General features: G+C 40.5%; 2 long non-coding RNA genes across 2 annotated transcripts in view; both read left to right on the forward strand.

Moving 5' to 3' along the window:
* LOC138149871 (uncharacterized) overlaps nt 1-3,397 on the forward strand; it is a 34,086-nt gene extending 30,689 nt beyond the window's left edge. Inside the window, exon 4 of the long non-coding RNA XR_011165450.1 lies at nt 3,231-3,397. This is a non-coding gene — a long non-coding RNA (uncharacterized lncRNA). The remainder of the gene's footprint in view (nt 1-3,230) is intronic.
* A 9,369-nt stretch (nt 3,398-12,766) lies between these two features.
* LOC138149872 (uncharacterized) overlaps nt 12,767-15,296 on the forward strand; it is an 8,009-nt gene continuing 5,479 nt past the window's right edge. Inside the window, exons 1-2 of the long non-coding RNA XR_011165451.1 lie at nt 12,767-12,809; nt 13,714-13,764. This is a non-coding gene — a long non-coding RNA (uncharacterized lncRNA). The remainder of the gene's footprint in view (nt 12,810-13,713; nt 13,765-15,296) is intronic.

A 15,296-nucleotide genomic window follows, 5' to 3' on the forward strand; every position in this document is an offset into this window, starting at 1 on the left:
TCTCTCTCTCTCTCTCTCTCTCTCTCTCTCTCTCTCTCTCTCTCTCTCTCTCTCTCTCTCTCTCTCTCTCTCTCTGCCTGGATGTACATAAACTCAGTAGAAAAAAATTCATCAATATAGTATGATAGTTTAGGAGCAGATGTCACTAGTGGATTTCACATTTTAAAAGTGAGAAAGCAATTAGATACCTTTATAAGGGTGTGCTTGACCCAGATAGAATAGGCTCATGAGGGTCAGTTGTTAAATTTTCAATGTGAACATTTACACCTTGGAAACTGAGAAATGCTGCAAATCAGGATTTGACTTCTCATTTTGTTAATCATTTTGCATTGAGATAATGATGGAGAGAATCCTGATCATGCAGATTCGACTTCAAAGTTTTTAGAGCACACTTGTTTTGAGAGACAGCTGTTAAACACTAACCAGCACACCCTGCATGAATCAGTGATGACTTCTGGAAAAACAAACAAGCAGCCACTGCTTCTCCGAATAAAAGGACACCATTTTCTTCCTACATCTGCCTCCTCAGGTGGCCACATGAAACCAGGAGAAATTGTATCAGATAGTGATGCTCTTCTGGGGGGCAGCTGGATTACAGAATGGAAATAAAATTCATATAAATAACTCACATATGTGTATATATGTATATACACATATACATCAGCTATAAAACTCATACATATATGTATGTATATATAAAATATATGCTATATTTATATATAAATACATACGTGTGTGTGTGTGTGTGTGTATACAGCTAGGTGGCATAGTGAAAAGAGCTCTGGGCCTGGAGTCAGGAAGAGCTGAGTTCAAATCAGAACTCAGACACTTACTAGCTGTGTGACCCTGGGCAAGTCACTTAATCAGTTTCTTAATCAGTAAAATGAGCTGGAGAAAGAAATGGCAAACCACTCCAATATCTCTGGCAAAAAAACCCTCCAAAAGGGGTCCCAAAGAGTTGGACATGACTGAACTTTCTAAAACAACAACCACGAAGCTGCCCTTCTATTGATCATTACTTACTTAGCTTTTAAGAAGTATTCATTTCATGTTAAGGATATCTTCATATTTATTATCAACCTTAGTACAGGAAAAATATCAGCAAGGACAGCATTATTTCCTGTATATGTGAATGTGGCAGAAAAGACTGCTTTGTGACCACCAAGCACATACACATGTAGGTCTACACATTTACCCTTTCCAACATACAAGCAGTGAAATGATGCTGACAAGAGAAGGGACTGCCATAATAAGAAATTCTCTCTTCTGGATTAGAAAGACTGATTAAAAGAATCATAATATTTAGAAATCTTCATCCATTTTACAGGTAGGGAAACTGAGGTTAAGCAACCTGCTCAAGTTTAACAGCTTCCTGTCATTTCTATAAGTCTTCTAACATCAACTCAGAGTATAAAAAACACTAATATTGACAAATACTTCCCGTTAATACCAACAAATTGTAACGTGCACATATGTGTTTGTAAACACGTATACACAATTAGTTTATATCAGTTCAACTTTAAAAGCATTTATTTCCACCTCTACCATTACACTGGGTTGAGAACCTCTCTAAAAGTGAACAGGATCCAAAATCATTTGAAGATAAAATAGTATTTGCAGTGGAACATGAGAAAGTCCTATTAGCTACTTTAATTTCTGTTTTGATTGAAACTTGAAATAATTAAAGAATGTATAAATGTAAATGAGAAGCAAATTAGAAACATTAGCAGATAAATATATTTAAAAGACTGTTCAAAATCATTCTCTGGCAATTAGTTTTATGAGGCAAGAATATGACAAAAGGTAAGTCACAGGAACTGAAAAACATAGAGTTTTGTAGGATAATTTACAAGATGGATACTTCAAAAATTCATTTCATTATTTAATAGACATTTACATGATAAGGGAGCAAGGGTCACTAGTACTTTGGGGAGCAGAAATTCAGAATGCTTTCATGTAGAAAATAGTCCTTGAGCTCAGTCTTGAAGAAAGTGAGGGATTTTATCAGACAGAGAGAGTGTATTTCAGGCATGGGGGATGGACCCTGCAAAGGCATGGTGATGGGAAATGAAATGCCAGGCATGAAGAATAGACAGAAGGACACTTTGACTGGACCAGTTCTTAAGGGAGAAAGATCTTATGTATTCCATCACATCAGTGTTTATCCCTTTTAATGTGATGTGCATATATTTAAAAGCCAACTAGTCCTACAAATACATGCAGCATACTGCTTAATTCAAATATTCTTGGAAGGTCTAGTTATAGATTTTTTTTTAAAAGCATAGTTTCTTGAGAAAATAGTGACATTTCATGTGGGAAAGCTTCCAAAAGCAAAAAGTTTCAACCACTAATCATGATCAAACCTAACAAAATTAAATGCTAGCATACTCCAAACTTCAAATACAAGATTTCATTTAAATGCTAATTTATTTTTACCCTAGTCAAATGAATGTCAGTTGAAAGAGCTATTAAGCTATAAATAGTATGAACAAAGTAAATGTTTTCCCACCAAAGACTGAGAAGACATAATAAGATCTTATTTGCAAAATCAACATCTGAATGAAAGGCAGTTCTGCTTGGTGTCCAGGGCAATGGACAGGAAGCTTGAAAACCTGAAATTTGAATCTAGGCTTTGCCACTTCCTAAGTCATGTTGCCTTGAACAAGTCTTTTCTGAGCTTTGCTTTCTTCACTTGTAAACTTGTTATAATAGTTATACCAGGTTACTTCAAAGGTTCAATCAATCAATAAACATTTATTAAGTTCCTACTATGTGCTGGCATACAAAAAGAGGCAAATGACAGGCCCTGTCCTCACAGAGCTTACAATCTAATGGAGGAGACATCATCTAAACAAAGATGTAAAAAGCAAACTCTCTACAGAATTAATAGGAGATAATTAACGGAGGGGAAGTACTGGCATTAAGGCTTCCTGGAGAAGGTAGGGTTTTGGTTGGGATTTAAAGGAAGCCAAGGAGGTCAGCAGTTAGAAAAGAGGAGGGAGAACATTCTAGGAACAGGGATAGCTAAAGATAATGTGAAGAATGTCCTCTGTAGATTATTCAGTGATATAGAAACATGCACTGCTACTATTCTGCTTTCGCCTTTTTCTCTGTAGCACCACGCACCAATCATATAGTCTTTGTGCATGTGCAGGCCGTGCTGAGCAGGGTTTTCCATTCTCACTCACTTCCCTGATTTTCTTATACCAACAAATCTCTTTGCCATTTAGGTTGCAGACTTAGTCATGGAGGTCTGTACCAGCATATTTCAAAATATGCAGGCAAATAAGGTAAGGTCATTGTCTTTCTTGTACTCAACAACTCTATACTTTTCCCCCCCTACTCTAATGAAATTACCAACTAACCTCTTCCTTATCTTTCCTAGGCTAACCAAGATATATACAAAAGGGTAAGGATTTTCTTTTTTTTGTTGTTTTTTTTTTTTTTTTGCTTTTTGGAGGGCAATTGGGGTTAAGTGACTTGCCCAAGGTCACACCGCTATTTTTTGTGTTAAGTGTCTAAGGTCGGATCCAACCCCAGTTCCTCCTGACTCTGGGGCCGGTGCTCTATTCACTGCACCACCTAGCCACCCCAGGAATTTCTAATATTAATATATATACATATCTTCTTCTTTTAGTATTAGTGAAGCCTAATACTAAACTTTTTTTATGCAGTTTTTATTTCACTACTCCAGAGCTCAGGAAGAAACATTTCCAGTTAAATCTAGGGTCAGTATTTTAATAATCATCTTCTTGTTCATTTAATCTCTAAATTTTTTCTGTTCCCCTCAATCCATATTCAGTATTTATCCACTCAGATTATGGCTTTTGTCAGAAAAAAATATTATCAGTTATAGAGTACTTGAAAAAAAGTTTTAGGTGAGAACTATTTAAGGTATTCAGAATGAAATAAGAGATGTGGGCATATTAGAATAGTATCACAGGATTTCTTCCTTATAACTGGAAGATAGCTTGGGGGTCATTCAGTCCAGCCCCTTCATTTTACTTTATTGAGAACCTGAGTAATGGGAAGGAATATCTCTTCTCTTCATCTCCAAGTTATGTTACCCACAAATATTCATAGGTTAATTGCAAGCAGGTCTCTCCCACAGGAACAAAGCAGGCTGTAATCTATAGCTCAGCACATAGAAAAAATTATAAAAGATATTCCCCTTTTAAGCCAGTCTGTCTGAGACCTGGTCTTTCCATAAACACAAGATAATTTGATCAAGAATACATGATTTCCTGGGGTAGCTAGGTGGCTCAGTGAGTAGAGCACTTGCCCTGGAGTCAGGAGGACCTGGCTTCAAAAGAGGTCTCAGACACTTGAAACAATTAGCTGTGTGACCTTGGGCAAGTCACTTAACCCCAAATTCCTTGCCTTCCTCCCTCAAAAAAAAAAAAGAATACATTATTCCCTTACGAGTAAGTCTGATAAATATAACCTATGACCCTTTAGCCAGATATCATTCCCCTTTCCTCCGCCCCCTCAACATTTTTAGGTCCTTTAAATGTACTTCAAACCTTTAATGTGTTCTGTGGCTAAATTATTCTGGGCAACTGACTGTGGCACAATGGATGGAGATAGAGTACTGGACCTGGAGTCAAAAGACTCATCTTGCTGAGTTCAATTCTGGCCTCAAATGCTTATTAGCTGTGTGACCCTGGGCAAGTCATTTAACCCTATTTGGCTCAGTTTCCTCATCTGTCAAAGGAGCCGGAGAAGGAGATGGCAAACCATGGAAAACCCCAAGGGGTCATGAAGAGCTGGACACAACTGAACAACAACAAAAATATGGTTGTAGAGTGATGCTGCTGAGGATCACAGAATTTAGAGCTGAAAGGGGTCATGGAGATCATTAGTTCAGTGTTCTCATTTTATTGATGAAGAAACTGAGGTCCAGAGAAGTTTAAATCTTATTCAAAGTGACTTAGTTGTTGTTATTACTTATATTTTTTAAAATAAGTTTTATTGACCTCAGACACTTAACACTAGCTGTGTGACCTTGGGCAAGTCACTTAACCCCAATTACCCTGCCTTCCCCTCTCCAAAAAACAAACAAAATACACAAAGAGAAATGTTTTTATTAGATTTATTTTGTTTTTTCTATCCATATAATTTTCCCCAGTATCCCTTCTCCCACCCTTCCTAGAGAACTACCTCATATAACAAACCTATTCCATATAACAGCATTTTTTTAAGACAAAAAAGGGAAGGGAAAAGTCAGCGTAATTGGTCAATGCATTAAAAAGAAGCTTGAAAATATGTGCAATGTACCACTCTTGGTAACTTCTCATGTCTTCAAAGGGTCAGGGTGACAGTGTTTGCTCACACCTCTTATTTCTAGCCATGCTTGTTTGGTATAGTTTCACACCATTCACCTTTGATGTTGTCATTTTGTATATTTTTCTCGGCTCTGCTTTCTTTACTTTGAATTGTTTGCTGTAGAACTTTCCATGTTTTTGTATATTCGTCATGTTCTTACAGCACAGTAACATTCCATTTTATTTATGTCCCCAAATTTGTCTAGCCATTTCCCAGTGGATCTATCTACTTTGTTTCTAATTCTTGACAGAACAAACAGTGTTGCTGGACCTATTTTGGTGCACATAGAGTCTTTATTCTTATCAATGGCATTCTTTTTTGGGGGGGAGGGGAGGAAGGCAGGGCAATTGGGGTTAAGTGACTTGCCCAAGGTCACACAGCTAGTAAATGTTAAGTGTCTGAGGTCACATTTGAACTCAGGTCCTCCTGACTCTAGGGCCAGTGCTCTATTCACTGTGCCACCTAGCTGCCCGTATCGATGGCATTCTTAGGATATAAGCCTGGCAATGGAATCTCTGGATCAAAAGATGTGGACATTTCAGCCTCCTTATTTGCATAATCCTAAATTTCTTTCCAACTGATCGAACTGATTTACAACTCTATCAGCAATGCATTATGTGTGCCTATCTTCCTGCGATGGCCACCGCCATCTTTTGTGATGGGGCAGCTAAGTGGCTGGATAGAGTGGATACAGGGCTAGGCCTAGAATCAGGAAGACCTCAGTTCAAATTCAGTCTCAGACACTCACCAGCTGGGTGACCCTGGGTCAGTCACTTAACCCTTTTTGCCTCAGTTTCCTTATCTATAAAATGAGCTAGAGGAGGAAATGGCAAACCATTTTTCTTTGTCAAGAAAACCCCAAATGGGATCACAGAGTGGGACTGGACTGGAAATGCCTAATCAACACCAATCTTTTGTGGCAATTTAGAGAATGTGAGTTGAAATCTCAGGTTTGTTTCAATTTGCATTTCTCTTATTATCAGTGATTTGGAGCAGTCTTTAATTTGGTTGTTATTGGTTTGCAATTCTTTTGAGAACTGTTTGTGCATGTCCTTTGACCGTGTAGCTCCTGGGGAATGGCAGAGCTTATTATACACGAATCCAGATATTCTGACTCTAAATCTAGTGTTGTCTCCACTGCAGCACAGAGCTCATTCAGAAAGGGTCAGGCTCAGCCACAGGCAGAGCAGGCAAAGGGTCTACACTGTTTGATTTCAGCAGCAAACAGGAGAAAACTCGTCTCCCTCTCTTTAATCTCCCATTCTCATGTTCTCTGAAGCCTAAATGCCTTTAGCAGGGTATAGCATAATTCTTACTGCAATTAAAAATTAACCTGAAAATGCAAGTTCCCCTGTGAGAAGTTACTTATGTCTTCAGATTAATTTACATTAAAGTGTAAATGATCAGAACTAATTCTTTCTTAAGATCAAGGAGAGGAGAGGATGCAAGGGTACTACACTCTAAGGAGACAGCTTGGGGAGGATGTGGAATTGGGAAGCCAGAAATACCACAGGACAGTTTTGCAAACTTCACAATTATTTGTCCTAATACCAGTCTGGCAAAAAGCCACCTAAGGGCCTGGACTTGAATTTTAGCTCTGGTACTTATTACTTGTTTAATTCTGGACAAATTATTAGACTTCCCTGGACTTCAGTTTTCTTATCTTTTATAAGAGAGTTGGACTAGACCCAGGGATAGAGAACCTTAGGCCTTGAGGACACACATGGCCTTCTAGGTCTTTGGGTGTGGCCTTCTGACTGAATCCAAGTTTTATAGAACAAATTCTTTTTTTGGCGGGGAGTGTTTGTTTTTTTGCAGGGGGAAGATAGGGCAATTGGGGTTAAGAGACTTACCCAAGGTCACACAGCGAGTTTTGTGTTTTAATGTCTGAGGCTGAATTTGAACTCAGGTCCTCCTGACTCTAGGGCCAGTGCTCTATCCACTGTGCCACCTAGCTACCCCACAAATCCTTTTTTCAAGGGGGTTTGTTCTGTGAAGTTTCAATTCAGTCAAAAGGCCGTACCTGAGGACCTAGAGGGCCACATGTGACCTTGAGGCTACAGGTTCCCCACCTCTGGATTAGAAAAATACCAAATACCCTTCAAGCTCTAAATTCTATCAGCTATAAAACATACATATATACATTATATATACACATATTTACACACATGAGAGTGTGTGTGTGTGTGTGTGTGTGTGTGTGTGTGTGTGTGTGTGTGCATCTAGGTGGTACAGTGGCTAGAGTTCTGGGTCTGGAGTCAGGAAGCCCTGAGTTCAAATGTGACCTCAGACACTTAGTAGTTGTGTAAGTCACTTCATGCTGCTTGCCTTAATTCCCTCATGTGAAATGGGCTAGAGAAGGAAATGATAAATCAGTCCAGTAACTATGCCAAGAAATAAGAACTCAGATATGACTAAAAACAACTTAACAACAACAGAAAGGACCTGGGTTCAGGTCCTGGTGGCTATTTTTTAATCTGTGTGACCCTCCTAGCCAACCCATGGAGCACACTGAGCCTTAGTCTCCTCACCTTTAAAACAAAGAAGTTGTATTTCATGATCTTTATCAGAGATCCCTTTGAGCACCCAATCTAAATCCTCTGATCTTGGCCTCTCCTCTATGTCCTACAATCCTCTCCTCCCCAATTTCCAGCCCGTCCTTGTGCCTTTGAACTTTGAAGATTTTCTGTCTTCAAAGATCCCCAGCCAAAAGGAGATGTCCTACAAGAATGCTAACACTTTCAGTTTCAGCTACAAACCTTGGCTTTCCCCAAAAAAGTTAGCTAAGTGAGCAAGACCCTTCAGGAACAAGGCAGAGGGGGCTGGCAATCACTCAAGGTAAAGGGGGGGAGAGGCCAGGCCATGGAATGGGCAGGTGAGAGGAATGCCAAAGATCAGTGCTATTTCTCAGTTCTGCTTAAAGGGCTGCCTCGCTCTAAATTCCAACATGGACTTCTGAAATTTGCACAGGATGTACATTGAAAAATGCAAATTAAAAGAAAGCTGGAAGGATGTCATTAGCCCCCAAGATCCTTCCACTTGTCCCTTAAACAAGCATCATGGGGCAAAGGGAAAATTTTCCTGTTGATGAGAAATGCCCTCTACAACCCCACCTTTCCCTCCTCCCGCCTAAACGAAGTGAATGGGATCTTTGGGCGTCTGGGCTAAATTTGATTTACTAGGGACGCTGTGTGTTGGAAGGATGCGTTCATTATTTAGTGCAGCAATTTGAAGGAACTGAAACTTCTTGCTGTCCTTGCAAGTGGTGCTACGAGTGGTGAATGGGGGGAGAAAGGTAAAGTTCAGACTCAGCAATAGATTTCTCTCTGAAAATTAAAGCAATTTATATTGTGAAATATGCTAGAGGGAATGTAGATAATGCTGGACTCAAAAAAAAGAGTAATTCCTTTGTGTCGATGTTTGGGTATTATACCTGATCATTTGAAGGCAAAGAAGAATTCATGATTTCCCTTTGTTGGAGCTTTAACTGGTGCATCCTTTGATGCATCGTGCTTCAAAACTCTTAGGGAGAAAAACAAAAAGATCCCTCAATTGCGTATGAGCTTATTCATTCTTTATGGTGCTAAAAGTTTATCCCAGCCTTTCTAATACCTTCCATTGTTTGGGGTCTTAAATTTCAGACTTTTTCAAGGAGAAACTCAGCTTCTCTTGAATGTTGGGAACACTTGCTTTCTTCTCTTAGTTTTCTTCTTTTGTTTTGAATTGTCTTCCCTTCCTTCAGCATTCTTATCACAATAATACTATCATTTACGTAGCATTTTAAGATTTGCAAAGCGCTTTAAAAATATTATCTTCATAACCAACTCTGCTAGGTAGGGGCTATCATCACTTCCATTTTATAGGTGAGAAAACTGAAGCAACCAGAGGTTAAAGGACTTAACCAAGGTCTCAGGGGTAGTAAGTGTCTGAGGCTATATTTGAACTCGGCTCTTCTGAATCTAGGTGCCAAGATCTATTGTTGCACCACTTAGATGCTTCTAATTGTAAACATCTTACATTCTTCTTTCTTTCCATATATATATCTGCCTCCTATATGGTCTCTCTCCTTTGCATGGGGATCCCTTAGATCCTCACAATGCCATCTCTTCAACTTTCTCTTGAATCCTGCTATGTCCTCTGGCAAAGACTCTTCTTTGTTGGCTGTCCCTGATGGAACCAGGCTGCTATTTCAATAGGGCAGAGACTCATCAGGCAGGGAGGTGTAATGGATAGAGAGCAGGGCTTGGAGCCAAAAAGACTTAGGTTCAAATCCTACTCTGACACATACTGACTGGGTGACTCTGGGCAAGCCAATTAACCTCTTAGTACCCCTGCCCTTCCCCCTTCCCACCTCACCCCAAGTAACTGTAAGACTTTCAGTTGAAAAGCAGGGACTGACATGCATTGGTGCAGGAGAAATCTCCATACAAGGGAAATCACAGATCCAACCCCTATTCCTGGTCATTTGGAACAATCATTGGACAGCTTAAAAGTGGAACTGTTAATGGAGGTCGGGGGCTTAAAACAAATGCTTCAAGTCTAATCAAGGGAACACTGTGGCTTGTGTCAACATGAAGGCAAACTCTGCAGTTCCTTCAACACCATGAACATGTGACTGAAGCAAAGTCACATAAAACTTAGTTATTGCATTCATTTAAAAATCATATAATGCCTCAGAACCCAATTTCTTTGAACTGCGTCTGATTGTGTACACACACACACACGCACACGCACAAACACACACACAGACACATTTGTCTTTAGTACAATAGAGTGGCATCTCCAGCTAATCGGAGTGGTCAGGGAACTCCTAGAGAGAGTGGGCAGTGAAGTGGAGAGAGTGTCAAATGCAAATTGAGGATGCGGGTGCAAAACTCCCTACTGCGATTTGTGATCTGTGTGACCCTGGACAAGTCACTAACTTTCACTGCTCTTGAGTTTCTTCGCATTTAAAATGATGAGATTGGAATAAATGACCACTGAGCTTTTTCCCAGTTCTAAATTTATGATCGTATGACACCACGCTTCACTGGAAAGTTGTGTCTGTTGAGCCAATCTGTATTTTTATCAACTTCTAGGAAGCATAGCAGCTAGGTGGCACAGCGGATAGAGTGCTGAGCCTAGAGTCAGGAAGACTCATCTTCTGGAACTAAAATCTGGCTCAAACACTCACTAGCTGTGTGACCCTGGGTAAGTCACTTCACCCTGTTTGCCTCAGTTTCCTCATCTGCAAAATGAAACTGGAGAAGGAAATGACAAATCACTCCAGTATCTTTGCCAAGAAAACCCTACAAGAGGTCACAAAGAGTTGGACTTAACAACAACAGCAAACATTGGCCACCGAGGCTGAGTCTGCAGAGTAGGGGTGTAAACAATATTCACTGTAATTCAACAAAACATTAAACTGCAAAGGATGCTGTGGATACAAAGAAAACATTAGATGATCTTTGCCTCTCAAAGGACTTACATTCAATTAAGCAAATGTTTAAGTTCCTACTACACACAAGTCACTGTGTTAGGTGCTTGTGATATAGGGAAGGAAAGAAGAAAGGAAGGAAGGAAGGAAGGAAGAAAGGAAGGAAGGAAGGAAGGAAGGGAGGAAGGAAGGAAGGAAGGAAGGGAGGAAGGGAGGGAGGGAAGGGTCTTTGCCTTTACACATTCCACCAGAGCAATACAACACACACAGATTAGTAAACACAAACTAGCTGTTGTTAACAGATCCTTTGATTTCATTGGTATAAGAAATCCCTGAAGAGGAAACCCCCTGTAAGATGCAGATCTGGGCTTGTTCTGAAGTCCAAGGCAGAGGCTCGGAGGTGCCTGCCGCGCTGAAAGATGAGCTGACCGGGCCGTGGCTGCATCACTGGCACACAGCAGAGGCAGAGCTCGCACTCAGGTCTTTCTGCCTCTAAGGGGAGCCCTCTTTCCACTGTGCCTTGTGACGCTGCCTCTTTAAACATGTAAAATGTATAAAAAGTGAAATAAAATAATTGCTGGAGGAGAACTAACAATATTTGTCAATGTGTTTTGTGTTTTTAAGCCTTTTGCAAAATGATTTTCTCCATGTGAATTGATGGGTGGTATCTTCAGGCATTTATCCTGAAGGTAGTAGCTTGAAGTTACTCAATCTAAGCTATAAAGAGACCCCAGCTTTAACTTTGACCACCCACTTTTTAGGGGTACTCTTGGGGGTAGCATTGTGTCAGTCCCGTCTGACTCTTTGTGACCCCATTTGAGGTTCTCTTGGCAAACAGTGGTTGCCACTTCGTTTTCCTACAGAGGAGGAAATTGAGGCAAAGAGGATCGAGTGACTTACCCAGGATCACACAACTATTTAAAGTCTAAGGCTGGATTTGAACTCAGGTCTTCCTGACTCTAGGCCTGGCCCTCTATCCACTGAGCTGCCTAACTGCCCAGCATCTATTACACTGATCTAAAGGTTCTAGCTATCAAGGTCTTACCTGGAACTTAATTCATTTTATGAAATGCTCACTGTCAGAACATCTCTTTTAACTATTAGAAAACTCAAAAATTGTTGGAAATGTCCAATTAGATTCTAGGATGAATGATTACATTTAGCATATATTCATTATGTAAGAGCAAGTAAGGCATTGGTTTAAGTCTGGCCTCTGGCATGTGAGTGACCCTGGGCAAGTCATTTAACATGGGGCAGCAAGGTGGTGTAGTAGATAGAAGGCCAGAGCTGGAGCCAAGAAGACTCATCTTCCTGAGCTCAAATCCGGCCTCAGACATTTGCTAGCTGTGTGACCCTAAGCAAGTCACTTTACCCTGCTTGCCTCAGTTTCCTCCTCTTTAAGATGAGGTGGAGAAGGAAATGGAAAGCCGCTCCAGGATCTTTGCCAAGAAAACCCCTCATGGGGACATGAAGGTCAGATATGACTGAAAACAACTGAAGGACAACTCTGGGCAACTAAGTTTATAAATCGCAAGGAATGTGACTTGCATTGGTAAAAGGAGTGTTCTTATCCGAGAGCTCCCCATGCAACGAAATCTCCTTATCCCCTATTATCCATATTCACTGTATAACAATTACCAACAAAAGGAAAAGTGTTAAGGGAAAGGGGGAGCTTGTAGCTAGTCACCTTCCAGCAGACCTCAGACTCTTTCTGGGAAGGAAGGAATTGATCTGCACTAATGTGGCCTTGGAAGTATTTTTTAAAGCTTGAGCCTTGAGTGCATTTAATTACAATTTTCTTGTGCATAGGGATCATTCATTGGATGATTAATATTTAATTATAAGTCCAGATAATGAGGCATTGGGGGCCATTAGCCTTTAGCAATTTGCTTCAGTCAGGAAAGAGCGCAAGTCATGAGTACATAGATGTGAAGAGAGTTATTGGAAGGAGCCCCAGGCCCTATCTGAAGTTTTGAAGGATTATATTTCCAGCAATCTACATAACGGTTGTGTTTTCATTTTGCAGGGTAACGCTGGTGCCTTGGGACGGCCTTTTTTCCTTTTCAGGGTATAATGTGTTTCCTCTTCTCTGTCTTCAAATCCTAAAACAACCCTGCCATGCCATTGATGAAGCTACTCCAGAGGCAGAAGGGAGCGCATACAGACATGGATTGGCAGGTTACTAATGAGGAGCTAATTCTGGGAATCATTTACCCATTTACCTCGGAGATGATTTTGGACCAATGTCTTCTGCTACTAATTTAAGATTCGAAAAGTAAAATGTCCCATAAAAAAGGAGCACGATGAGTTTAGATGCCATAGAATGCTAAGCATCGACCTTTTTAACCTAAAATCATTCAGTAAATCCTCAGGAGGTTTCTATTCTTTCTTGGGTCTTTGTCAACTTGGATTAAAAATAGACTAGAAGAAGGCGGCTAGGTGGTGCAGTGAATAGAGCTCTGGCCCTGGAGTCAGGGGGACCTCAGTTAAAATTAAAACCACACACACACACACACACACACACACACACAAGAAAACTAGCCATGTGACCTTGGGCAAGTCACTTAACTCCAACTGCCCTCCAAAAAGCATAAAAAATAAAAAAATAGACTAGAAGAAAACTCTGCTCATGAGTAGAAATCATAGTGAACTAGAATTTAAACTCATGTTCCTCCTCCCGTGCTTGCCATTACGGCAGACCCAGAGATTAGATACAACACAGTCCTTATCCTCATGGATCTATCTTGCAACGCTTCTTACAACAGGGAGAACACTAGGGATTCACAGGTGAAACATCCAACCAGGCAGTAAGACAGGGACCATCATGCAAAACAATGGCTCACAGTAGGGTTGCTGACACTCAAGGTAGATAAATCATGACCCAATGGGAGACCGAACTTTTAAATATCCTTAGAGTATTAATGCATTTCTATTATGGTGTGTGCAAAATTTTTATGTTGTTTTTTTTTCAGCCTAGAAATGGAAGGAATGTTGAAAATAATGGCCATTACAACCATCAAAAGGTGAATGGACTATCTCATTGTCATTAACATGTAAAGAAAATGTTGTAAAGAGTTGAACTGTTCTTCCCTTTTAGGGAAATAAGACAAAGGTAAAAAGCGTCATGGACTACAATTTAATCTAATTTATTTCAATAATTGATTAATTATTTACTAAAGACTGTCTTAGGTACTGGGAATAGGAAGATGAAATGAAATGAGATACTGTCCTTGACCTTACGGAACTAACAATTCCCTTGGAGAAGTGTGACAGTTACATGAGACATGACAGAGTGTGATCCCTGCAAAAGAGACATTCTATAGGTTTGTCTTTCTAGGAGAAATGTGAGGAGGGAGATGTTAGTTTTGACTGGGTGGGAGAGCACCATGAAAGAAAGGAATGATCTCCAGACATGGAGATTACCCCCCAAAGCCATAGAGATGAGAGTAAATAGGGTGAGAATAGGGAGCAAAAAGGAAACGGTCCAGTTTGGAAAAAACGCAGAGTGTGGGAGGGGGATGGTATGAAACGAGTCTGGAAAGTTGCGCCAAAGGCAGAATGGGAAGGGCTTTGAATGGCAGGACCATGAATTTAGCCCTTTTGTAGAGAAGGAAGGGGGTCAGAACGGGGGCATGAAGAAGATAAGGTGAAAGCAAAAGGTTGATTTAAAAAGGGGAAAGATGAGAAATCAACGCACTAGGAGGGAGGCTATTAAATGGCTTAGGCAAGAGACAAAGTTCCCTCACAGACCATCATGCAAGTGTGTATTTCTATGAAATGGCCCTGGGTTCCCCAGAATCAGACTGGAGGGATGGCCCATATGGGTTGATAACATTGCACCGTGCTCCAAAAAAGCAGAAATGATGGAGTATCAAGAAAGGGAAGCATGCAGTAAAGTGAAAAGAGGCCTGGATTTATGGGTAAAGAACACTGTTCAAATCCTAACTCTTTTCTCACTGTCCTTGATAGGTTGGGAAAATCACTTAATCTGAGTCTCAGGTCTCTCTTATGAAAAAGTCAGATGAGTGAACTAAGGTCCCTTCCAGCCCTTCCTCCTAACTGAGAATCTGTCGAAATTTATCTGCGGTAGAAAGGAGAAGGAACGAGGAGCCAAGAGCTACTACAGAGAAAACCAACTTGTTCCTTTGAATAAGGCAACAAGGCAATGAGGCGACACAGTGGATAGGACACCTGGAGTCAGGAAGAACTGACATCAGATCTGGCTTCTGACACCTCTTAGCTGTGTGACCCTGGACAAGTCACTTACCCTATCCACCTAAGCTTCCCCATCTCTAAAATGAGGATAATTAACACCTACCTTCCAGGGCTGTTGTGAGGATAAAATGATTTAATGGTTGTAAAGCCCTTTACAAACCATAAAGCACCATAGGAATGCTAGCCATTCTCTTCCTCCTCCTTCATCTTCTTCATCATCCTCATTATTGTATTCTTTCTTTTTTCTCCTTTCTTCTCCTTCTCCATCATTGTCTTTATCACCATTTTTATCATTGTTGTCTTCTCTTTCCTCCTCCTCCTCCTCCTCCTCCTCCTCCTC

Source organism: Petaurus breviceps, unplaced genomic scaffold, assembly GCF_028583685.1.
Source record: "Petaurus breviceps papuanus isolate PSGF00001 unplaced genomic scaffold, PetGlider_PUasm1.0 90849, whole genome shotgun sequence".
NCBI lineage: Eukaryota > Metazoa > Chordata > Mammalia > Diprotodontia > Petauridae > Petaurus > Petaurus breviceps.